The sequence below is a fragment of the Eriocheir sinensis genome, unplaced genomic scaffold (genome assembly GCF_024679095.1).
Source record: "Eriocheir sinensis breed Jianghai 21 unplaced genomic scaffold, ASM2467909v1 Scaffold1038, whole genome shotgun sequence".
In the NCBI taxonomy this organism is placed as follows: Eukaryota; Metazoa; Arthropoda; class Malacostraca; order Decapoda; family Varunidae; genus Eriocheir; species Eriocheir sinensis.
In genome coordinates this window covers 67,828-79,670 of record NW_026110339.1, presented here as the reverse complement: position 1 = coordinate 79,670, position 11,843 = coordinate 67,828, and the positions used below count along the sequence as shown (strand labels likewise).

Below are 11,843 nucleotides of genomic sequence, written 5' to 3'. Positions count from 1 at the left end.
ATGGAGCTATCTCACCCCTTCCTTCCGCTTCTTCCTCTCCTTCCCTTCCCTTTCCTTTCTTTCCATTCCTTTCCCTTCCCTTTCTTTCCCTCCTTTCCTAACTAATTCACTATTCCTCACCTCTTCCTTCCCTTTCTTCCTTTCCTTCCTACACTATCTTCCCCCGTCCCTTCCTTCCCTTTCTTCCCCTTCTTCTAACTTTACCATTTCCTGTTTCTTCCATCCATGGCGATTCATCACATCTCGCCTTTTCTGTCTTTTCCTTCCTTTCCTTCCTACTTTCCCATTCCTCTCCCCTTCCATCCCATTCCTCCTCTCCTTTCTACTTTATCTATTATCCTTCCCTTTGCGGTTTAAACTTCTTTCTCTTCCTTCCTTTCCTTCCTTCTTCACTATTCCTCACCCTTATCTTCCCTTTCCTTTTTTCCTTTACTATTTCCCCGTCTCTTCCTTCCCTTTTCTCCTTCCCTTCCCACTTCACTCCATCCAGTACCTTCCCCCTTGCGGTTTAATCATCTACACAGTTCTCGGTATTTGCCTCCAGGGAGCGGGTGATGATTCCCTCCTCCGGGACAGGATGCATCAATATATTATTTTCCCGGGCTCCGTCAATCTCCCTTCATCTGCCCTCTGCCGCCCTGGAGCCATACAAGACCGCCTGGCTTCTCCCTGTCAGCGGCCATTATCTTCCCTCATAGGCCTCGGAGTTTCCAGGAACACAACCCACAACTTCGGGCCGAGTCAACAGTCCCTCGGTCTTGTCCAACTTCGCGACGTTGGGATTAATATACAGTAACATTAATAAACAGTACCTACAAGTTCCCTGACTCAGCTATATATACGGCATTGTTAGGTTCCTCGGGGCATGTTGTAAGCTGTGGAAGGATCATAACATCGCGACAAAAGGCCTCTCGGGTGCTTCTTTGGTGTAGGAGGCGGGTACGGAATAAGTAGTCTCGTGGTTTGAACTCTTTGTAAAACATCTTTAATCCTCCACAGTCAAGATTTTAAGGGATGTGTTCTTCGGTGGAGGTCTTATGAATCCTCTCAGCTTATTCTTTGGTCTAGGAGATTGGTCCGGAACGTTCACTAAGTAGTCCAGTGGTTTGAACTCTTCGTCAAACGTTTTTAATCCTCCGACGAATTTTGAAGTGATACGTTTTTCAGTGTAGGTCTTTTTCAGCCTCTCTGTCGTACACTCAATCTAAGAGGAAGTTCAGGATCTTCTACATAAGCCTCAGTTTCTTTCTCTTCCACACACCTTCCGGCACCTTCACAAGTTAGGGCTATCGCTGCAACTTCCTGCCAAAAGTTTTTCTATTTACATGATTAAACCCGAAGGTGATATCCATAATTACATGTATTTTATCACTCCGTCGCCGAGGGTAAGATAATGAGATTGTAGATTGTATTGTTACTCGTACTGGACTAACATACCGCCTCGCAACACAACGTATCTCATCACACCTTCACATCACCCAGCTGTCATATTTACTTACATTTTTACACGTTGAAAGATTATGAATTTGTATAGTGACTCATGCTATACTACACTGCTCCTCGCAACACACACAACACTGCTCAGTACATCCTCACACCACCCAGCACACCATATCGCCTCACAACTCACACACACACACACACACACACACACACACACACACACAACCCATCCCAACACAACAGCACAACCCACGACCATCATCCTGCACCATAGCACACTGCACCGAACTTACCTCTTTCACTCTCTCTTTTCATGTGTTCGTTCCCTCATTCTCTTTCCCTCCTTCCTTCCTTCCTTCCTCTAATTCACGCCACAACGCCAAGCCAGCACCTCACACACCAAATCATAATCAAGTCTTACCTATCACACCATTACCAGACACATCACACCATCACCCCACACCACCAGCCAGCACATCCCACATCAACCCTCAGTACATCTCACCCCCCACACCATTACCACCTCCACCCCACACCCATCACCCCTCCCTCAGCTTCCCGCGCCTCCACGCCCCGCCCTGCCACACCTACCTCCCCGGGCACCTTACCGTCATCCGGATACAAACCTGTTACAGGAAATCAATAACAGCACTTTGTGAAAGTCGCCTGGGAGAGGAAGGGAGAGGCGGGGAGGGGGAGGAGGAAGATGGATTGAAGGGCGAAGGGATGGATGGAGAGAGAGAGAGGGGGGGGGGGATGGAAAATGAGGGAGGTATAAATTAACTGAGAGATCGACAGCATGAAGAAGAGATGAAGGGAAGGTGGAGAGAGAGGGAAAGGAGGGGAGGAGGAGGAAGATTGAGATTGAAGGGTGGAGGGATGGATGACGAGCGAGACAGAGGGGGGGGATGGAAAATGGGGGAGGTATAAGTTAACTGAAAGATCGACAGCATGAAGAAGAAGAAGGTGGAGAGGAAGGTATAAGTTAAAGAAGAGGAAGAGAGAAGAGAGGAGAGGAGAGAGATGGAGAGAGGAGAGAGAGAGAGAGAGAGGAGGAGAGAGGAGAGAAGGGAGCAGGAACGAGGTTTCTGTTACATACTTCGTCGTTCTGGAATGTCTTTTCTGTTTTCTTGTTTCCTGGTGGCTTTTTCTGTTCCGTCGTTCTTTAGGCTTTTCTTTCAGACTTTCTTTTATTATCTTTGCCGTCCTGCTTCGTGGCTTGTGTTCGTTCATTCTTCGTCGTTCTGATATATAATAATGTCGTGGTTTCTGTTCATTCTTCGTCGTTCTGATATATAATAATGTCGTGGTTTCTGTTCATTCTTCGTCGTTCTGATATATAATAATGTCGTGGTTTCTGTTCATTCTTCGTCGTTCTGATATATAATAATGGTTGTTTTTTCTTTCAGCCTTCCTTTTATAGCCTTTACCTTCCTCTTTCATGGCTTGGTCTCCATTTTGTGTCGTTCTGATACATAATAATGCTTTTTTTTCAGCTTTTTTTTTTTATTACCTCTCCAGAGTCTCTTCCTGTTCCATGGCCTGTGTTCGTTCATTTTACGTAGTTCTGTATCACGTTAGGAAATCTGAGTTCTAGTACATACATTTTTATCATCATTCTCTTCTTTCTTCATAACTAACTCACGATTCCTGAAGCTTTACTCGTATACTACACCACTCAATTCTCATTATTCCTCCTCCTCCTCCTCCTCCTCCTCCTCCTCCTCCTCCTCCTCCTCCTCCTCCTGCCTTTGTGAATGAGCCTACAGAAAGATGTCTGACCGTTTACCTTCCCTTGTTGACGAGGATAAAATACAACGAGGGAGAAAAAGGATGAAAAAGAGGGGAAAAAAAGAGAGAGAGAGAGAGAGCGGGGGAGAATTTTTCCGAGCCGCGACACACACACAGAATGAAAGTTAAGTAAAGAAAGGGTGAAAAAGAAGAAGAAAAAGGAATTACGAATGGAGAGAGAGAGAGAGAGAGAGAGAGAGAGAGAGAGAGAGAGAGAGAGAAAAGAGAAGATAAATTAAGAAAGGATGAAAAGGGAAGAAAAAAGAATAAACAAAGAATGAGTGAAAAAATATGAAGAAAGATGAAAAAGGGAAAAAAAACAGAAAAAAACGATTAAACAGAGAGAGAGAGATAAAACACACGAAAGCGTGTCTGTGGCAGGAGATAGAAGAGGAGGAGGAAGAGGAGGAAAAGGAGGAGGAGGAGGAGGAGGCGGAGGAGGAGAGGAGAGGAGAGGAGAGGAAAGGACAGGAGAGGAGAGGAGAGGAGACGAAAGAAAAATGAGTAAGAGAGAAACAAAGTGCAAAGAGGAGGAGGAGAGGAGGAGGAGGAGAAAAGAGGAAAAAGAAGAAATATATATATATATATATATATATATATATATATATATATATATATATATATATATATATATATATATATATATATATATATATATATATATATATATATATATATATATATATATAAAAGCAAACTACAAAACGCCTCATTTTTTTCTTCTTCAGAGACAATAAAAAAAAACTTGTAATGGTTTCGACACCACACAGAGGAAAACATTCATGCACAAAGGAACTGAAAGGAAGAAAAAGGCTTCACAAACGAAAGCAAGAGAGAATTAAACAACTCAAACGCAACACAAAGATGAAGCAACACAAAGATTAGGCAACACAATACTAACGCAACGCAACGATCGGTCATGCCTGTCAATCAAAACGGACGAAACATCACCGTGACCTCACTGATCTGTCTACACTTCTGGCAATTTTTTATGACAGTAAACTCAGACGCTTTCGGCTCTCACTATTTCCAAGCGCCACAAAGGAGATCAGTCGGGTTCGCATACGTGTTTCTCACATTTTAGATGCAGGAGCATTGTCAAACTATCACTTGGCCCATAAAACTACCCCTGGATATACTCACAACAACAACTACGAAAACCTTGAACAATGTGGGGGTGTGAGCCTCGAAATGTTTGAAAATATGGGTCTTTCGACATTCATGGTCCAGAAGGCTTACTAAACTATCACTAGGCTCACAAAACTACCCCTGGATATACCCACAACAACCACTACGAAAGCCTTGAACAATGTGGGTGTGTGAGCCTCGAAATGTTTAAAATATGGACCTTTCGACGTTCATGGTGCAGAAGGCTTGTCAAACTATCACTAGACTCATAAAACTACCCATGGAATTACCCACTACAACCACTACGAAAGCCTTGTCCAGTGTGGATGTGTGAGCCTCGAAATGTTTGAAAATACGGATCTTTCGACGTTCATGGTGCAGAAACCTTGTCAAACTATCACTAGGCTCATAAAACTATCCATGGAATTACCCACTACAACCACTACGAAAGCCTTGTCCAATGTGGGTGTGTGAGCCTCGAAATGTTTGAAAATACGAATCTTTCGACATTCATGGTGCAGAAACCTTGTCAAACTATCACTAGGCTCATAAAACTACCCCTGGAAATACTAACATAACAACCACTACGAAAACCTTGTCCAATGTGGGTGTGTGAGCCTCGAAATGTTTGAAAATACGGATCTTTCGACATTCATGGTGCAGAAACCTTGTCAAACTATTACTAGGCTTATACAGTTAAACCTACCATGGAAATACTAACAGAAAGCCTTGTCGAAATGTTTGAAAATACGGCTCTTAAAACGATCATGGTGCAGAAACCTTGTCAAACTATAACTAGGATCACAAAACTCTCCCTGGAAAAACAAACACAGCCTCTACGAAAGCCTTTTAACAAGCGTGTGTGGGTGTGTATGTGTGTGGGTGGGTGTTTTTCAGATTCTGGGCCAAACAAACACATTATACGTGTTGTCGTTCAGCTTACGTGTGCCAAAGCGTTCCGTTCACAGGCGACCGAAGCGTATGTAAAACTGTTTATAAATTTCCTCATGCATAGATGATGTATTGGGCCGCTCTCTTACACTCTCCTCCTTCCCTTCTATCCTCACTCTTTCCTTCCTCGGCCGCCCTCTTCCTTTTCATCTCTCTCTCCCTCTCTTTGTTAATCCTTCCTTACCACTCTTATTCTTCTCTTTCTAAAATTTAAACATTCTTTATTATCTTTCTCCTTTTTACTCTCTCTCTCTCTCTCTCTCTCTCTCTCTCTCTCTCTCTCTCTCTCTCTCTCTCTCTCTCTCTCTCTCTCTCTCTCTCTTTCCTAATCTTTCCCCTTATCACGCCAGCCTAAGCGCCAGTAGGCTTTCTTGAGGGGCTTGGATGGTAGTCGGCCCCAGCTCGTCATGGCGCAGGCAAGTGTGTTTTATAGTGGCGCCATTTTTTCTTACTTTTCTTGCTTCTTCTCTTTCTACGGCTTATTTATTTACCACCTTGTTCTCCTTTCCCCATCTTTATTTTGTTCTGTCGCTCTCCCTCTACTATTTTTTTCCCGTCCTGTTTATCTCCCTTCTTGCCTCTTCTCTTTCTTAATCTACTTTTTTTTTTCTGGACTCTTTTTTCTCTTCTCTTTGTTTCATTCTCTCTGTTTCATTCTCTCCTAATCTCCTAATCTTTCCCTCTCTCTTTCTTTAGCTTCTTCTCTGCCTTACTTTCTTAATAAAACGTCTTATGCTTCTTTCTTCTTCTTTTCATTACTTCTCTACTTCTCACAATTACTCACACCATCGGAAAAGAATTGATATGAAGGAGGGAGGCATAATAAAAGAGAAATTAAAAGAAGGAGAGAAGTGAATAAATAAAATTCTCTCTCTCTCTCTCTCTCTCTCTCTCTCTCTCTCTCTCTCTCTCTCTCTCTCTCTCTCTCTCTCTCTCTATCTCTCTCTCTCTCTCTCTCTCTCTTCACTTTCAAATACTGTACTAGTTTACACTCCACCCGACTTTCTATCTATCTATCTATTTATATCATTATCCTTCCTTAAAATAATTCTTTTAGTTTACCCTTCATCCAGCAGGTGGCGTGGGCGAGGGGTGGGCGTGGGAGGGGGTAGGCGTGGCGTAGGCGTGTTGGGTTCTTACACTTTCTCAACCTCTCCAAACATTTTTTTTTCTTCTTTTTTTCTCTCGCCCTATTAGCAATTGATTCCCCTCTCGAGTAGGGCGCACCTGTCGACAAGGGCCTCTTCAATAATTCTCTCTCTCTCTCTCTCTCTCTCTCTCTCTCTCTCTCTCTCTCTCTCTCTCTCTCTCTCTCTCTCTCTCTCTCTCTCTCTCTCTCTCTCTCTCTCTCTCTCTCTCTCTCTCTCTCTCTCTCTCTCTCTCTCTCTCTCTCTCTCTCTCTCTCTCTCTTCTTTTTCTCTCAACTCTTTCTGTTCATTTTCTCTTCTATTTCCCTCTCTTCCTTCACCCACGGAGCATCAACCTCTCAACCTCTTAATAGCTACCTAACATATAAAATACTCCACCACTCCACTTCACCATCCATTCTCTCCCCGCCCTTCACTGAACACCACAACAGTATAGTGTCCTTCGCCTCTCCTTCCATTCTCTTCAACCACGACCAATCTTCCTGTCTCTCTAGACTCTAGAGGAATGTACTTACTGCTTCCTCCTCCTCCCTCTCCTATTCCTCGCCCCATTACCCTCAAGCTCTCCGTCCTTCAACCCGTCCAAACGAATTAAACACTTTTATCTCGAGAAGGACTGACTACACACTCCCTCTCTACATTTCTGTCTCTAAACGAACTGATTACACACTTCCTTTCTCTTCACTTGTATTTTTAAACGAACTGACCACGTGCTTGCTCTCTCTTCTCATTCCACTGCACTCCAGCATCCCTTCACACAGTCAAAACACTTCAACCGTTGAATAGCTTTACAAAAGAACGAATTCCTCTTTCTTCCTCACTTTACTGCACAGAGGCCGTGGCTGAGTGGTTAGGGTGACAGCGCCTCGTCCAGGAAGACCACCTGTCAACCCGAACTTAGATTTTCTCTCTAAATGAAAGGCTCAATGATGAGCTCCTGGAGGCAGCATGAGCCAAGCAAGATGGCGCCACTATAAACACTTGTCTGTACCATAACGGGCTGGAGCCGACCATCAGGCCCCACCAAGAAAGCCTACCGGCGCCATAGGCAGAAACACAAAAAAATAAATAAATCCTGTACATCATCCACTCTGAACACTCACCCCATCCACGCTTCACGTCCACTTGCCATGTCGCTGATCGTCCCCTCACACCGGACCACTGAGGGACGGACGAAAGCTTTAATGACAGTGATCAGGCAACAGGTGATGACGGAGGCGTATACATCACCCCTGGAAGACATAATAATAATAATAATAGTAATAATAATAATAATAATAATGATAATAATAATAATAATAATAATAATAATAATAATAATAATAATAATACATAATACACACATAATAATAATAATAATAATAATAATAATAATAATAATAATAATAATAATAATAATAATAATATGAAAAAGTTAAAACTAGAACAAGAAAAAGGAGAGAAGGAAAAATTAAAATCAAAACAGCTAGACAATAAAGAAGAGAAATAAAGCACACTAAAACAAAAGAACAAGGCCTTCACAAATACCTAATACCTTGATCCAGACTTTAATAATGTTCTCTTCTGCTTCTACTTCCACGAAAAAAAAAATCTAAAAAAAAAACTCCAACATCATCATTATTCATTCCGCCTCTCAGCATTACTACGATGAGAATCCCTTTACTACTTGCGCTAAAATTCTCACTCACTCTCTCTCGCGATATAATAAAAAAATGCACACTATCCAGCTAGTAATAACGATGTGTAATAAATTATTCATGTTTCCATTTGACTTCCAGCGCATAAATTTCTTTGCGAGCACGGCCGGGGAGGGAAAAAATAATAAGCCTTCAAGTATACGCTTAAAGATCCAATGAGGCAGCAGTGCGAGTTTTCCAGGGTGTTGCTAATCGCTCTCTGCAACACAACGACGCGCTCACTGTAATACTCCATGACTATTGCGATTATTACTGATGGCGCTGCTTTTATTATTGTTGTTTGTGGTAGTGCTGATGCAACGGAAGGAGATAAAAAGAAAGATACAGCATAGTACTCATGAGAAAAAGTAATGGTCAAGCTATCAAGAAAACATCATATCACAGTCCGTCCGTATGGTTTTCCTGGTTTCTCTTGTTCTCTACCTCCCACTCCCTATCCTGCATTATTAAACAGACTCTCTCTAGTCTCTGTCTCTGTTTGTCTCCCTCTTTTCATTTGTCCCTTGCGTTTTGCTTTTCGTCCTTGTTTACTTCCTCTCTCCGTCTTGTCTCATTTCCTATTCACTTCATCCATTTCAGCGTTGCATCGGTAGAGATTTACTAGGAACTGTGTGTGTTTGTCTGTCTGTCCTTCTCTCTCTCTCTCTCTCTCTCTCTCTCTCTCTCTCTCTCTCTTTTTTTTTTTTTTTTTGTCTCTCTCTCTCTCTCTCCCACCCCTTCTTCAGTCTCTCAATATCACCCGTCTTCCTGCCCCTCTTCGCTACGACACCCATCTATACTTCCTTCTCTCCCCTTCCTGCTCCCCTTTCTGCGTCTTTTCTTCCCCTCTCTCCTCCTTTTTCTCACTCCTCCAAACTGTTGTGCCATCGAGTGTTTTGCCTTCCTCCCTGCGCCCATCAGCTCTCTCCCTCTCTCTCCCGCTTCCCTCCTTCCTTTCTTCCCCTCTCTCTCTCTCTCTCCCCTGCTAGCGCCCATCAAGTCTCATTCCCCTCCCGTCAAGGCGCCGCTCCTGATAAAAGGGACTCGTTAATATTGGAAGGGTTAAAGGGCTGCCTCGTACTCCCTACCTCTCAACCTGAACCTTCTTTGCTGGCTCACTCTCCCCCTCTCTCTTCCTTCCTTGTTTCCTTTCCTCCTTCCATTCATTCCTTTCCTTCCCATAGCTATACATACACTTCATTACAGGTGTCAATGTGGAGAGAGAGAGAGAGAGAGAGAGAGAGAGAGAGAGAGAGAGAGAGAGAGAGAGAGAGAGAGAGAGTCAGGTGGGCTCAGGTGTGAGTCAAGAGGAAGGATGCTCTCTCTCTCTCTCTCTCTCTCTCTCTCTCTCTCTCTCTCTCTCTCTCTCTCTCTCTCTCTCTCTCTCTCTCTCTCTCTCTCTCTCTCTCTCTCTCTCTCTCTCTCACTCTCTCTCTTTTTTATTTAAACTGACGGATCTATAGTACACAACATATTTGTATTTTGCCGACGACACTTTATGCGATCGTTCGAGTTGCATATGTTTCACTGTGCACTTTTCAGGGCTTAAAATGTCACTTTTTTCTTGTGCATTATTTCAAAAGCCCTTTACACTTGTTCACTGTGTATTTAGCATCACTAGTGGTGTGGGGCATGTTGTTCGCCACCTGTGAGCAGCCACTTTTACCTGCTGGGTGTTATATCCCTCACTGTTGGCCCTGCTGCAGTGAATGTGTTTCACAGGCGGGACACCCTGGAGGTGAAGGTCCGCTGGTGCTGGCTGGCGCGTGACCTCGGCACCCCGACCTGCTCGTGGCTAGAGAGTACCGTTCTCGTATCTCTCACAGCCTCTCGGGGGGGGGAGCCTCAGTCTCGCCAGGTGTGGTACTCCTTGTACCTGGGCCTTGTGGAACACCACCAGCGCAGCGATGTCCCGGTGGTGCTCTAGAGTGTCTAGATGTATAATATCCTGAGGGGGAGGCTGGGGGTTGTTCTCCTGTAACAGTCGCTGCACCCGTCGCTCCACCTTGTCCAGTCTCTGCAGGTGTGTGGCAGCGCTGGACATCCAGGTCAGAGCCCCGTACTCCTGGTCCTTGTAGAGGGGCATAATTCCTCGCTTGTCGAGGAAATTAGCCACTCTACGAAGGGCAGAGACACGTAGGGAGGCTTGGTGGGCGATGTGTTTCAGGTGGCGGTCGAAGCGCAGCTCTCGGTCCAAGTCCACTCCGAAGATACTGACGTAATCCTGGAGCGGGAGGGTGACGGAGCCAAACATCACCATTCCATCGACAGCTTGTGTGGCTGCCGGGGACCGAGAGATCACCATCGCCTGAGTCTTCTCAGGAGCAAAGTTCACCTGCCAGCGCTCCCCCCCACTCCCGTATCAAGCTTAGTTGCTGGTTGACGTCAGCAACCGCTTGCTGGCTTTCTTGGTGAGGGTAGGAGAGGGAGAGCGTGCAGTCGTCAGCGTATGCAGAGACTGCTGGCAGACTCCTGAGAAGGTCGTCGATGTACAGATTCCAGAGGACAGGTCCCAGCACAGATCACTGAGGGACTGAGGCACCCACTGGGAGGTCCTTGCACTGCTTGCCGCCGGCGACGACGTGGAAGCTTCTTCCTTCTTCCTCTCTCTCTCTCTCTCTCTCTCTCTCTCTCTCTCTCTCTCTCTCTCTCTCTCTCTCTCTCTCTCTCTCTCATTCTCTCTCTCTCTCTCTCTCTCTCTCTCTCTCTCTCTCTCTCTCTCTCTCTCTCTCTCTCTCTCTCTCTCTCTCCCATTCACACCAGACCTCTCCTGAGAGACGGACGTGACCTCACCCCGCTGCGCTCCACAGCCTCGCTTACTCGCTTACCCGCGCTTCACACCTTGTCAACCCTGTGTATCAAAAAAGGAAGATCCTCTATAGTCCTCCACCACTCAGCCTGTGCTCGGCCCGCCACGCCCCGCGAACGGGTGGTGGACGGTCCTCAAGCCCCTGGCCAGGCCACGGGGCAGCTTCCCGCTCAGGGCCGGACACTTAGCCTCGTCATCGTGGCGTGAGGTCACTCCAAGTTTCGGTCAGGGAACTTAGCTGTCATACTATAGAAGTGATCCTTCAACTTAATATCAACTAGAGCAGAAATGCAACGTTTTGGAGTCTTCTGATTAATGTAAAATCACTTAGGTTTAAGGACAGACCACCAAGTCTGGACCATGGGGTCTGTGTGGTCTGATTTTCTATGTAAATCTATGTAAATCTCTCTCATTCTCTCTCTCTCTCTCTCTCTCTCTCTCTCTCTCTCTCTCTCTCTCTCTCTCTCTCTCTCTCTCATTCTCTCTCTCATTCTCTTTCATTCTCTCTCTCTCTCATTCTCTCTCTCTCTCATTTTCTCTCTCTCTCATTCTCTCTCTCTCATGTTCTCTCTCTCTCTCTCTCTCTCTCTCTCTCTCTCCCATTCACATCAGACCTCTCCTGAGAGACGGACGTGACCTCATCCCGCTGCGCTCCACAGCCTCGCTTACTCACTTACCCGCGCTTCACACCTTGTCAACCCTGTGTTTTCGTTGTGCTCTTGGAATTGCGTTTGCTTTCACGTGCGTTTGTGTGTTCTCGCTTGTGGTCTTTGTGTGTTGCCTGTGATTTCCCGACACGTGTTTAGTGTGTGTTCGCTTGTGGTTTCTGCGAGTGTGTCTGCCTGTGGTTGCCTCTGTGATTTGTGTTTCCGGTGTTTTGGGTGTGATCTGGCTGTT

The 11,843-nt window shown here is 45.2% G+C and overlaps 1 non-coding gene across 1 annotated transcript; it reads right to left on the bottom strand.

Moving 5' to 3' along the window:
* Positions 1–11,025: 11,025 nt before the first annotated feature.
* On the bottom strand, positions 11,026–11,226 carry LOC126989062 (small nucleolar RNA U3). The gene has a single exon (XR_007742839.1). It is a non-coding gene; the product is annotated as a small nucleolar RNA U3 (small nucleolar RNA).
* Positions 11,227–11,843: the final 617 nt, after the last annotated feature.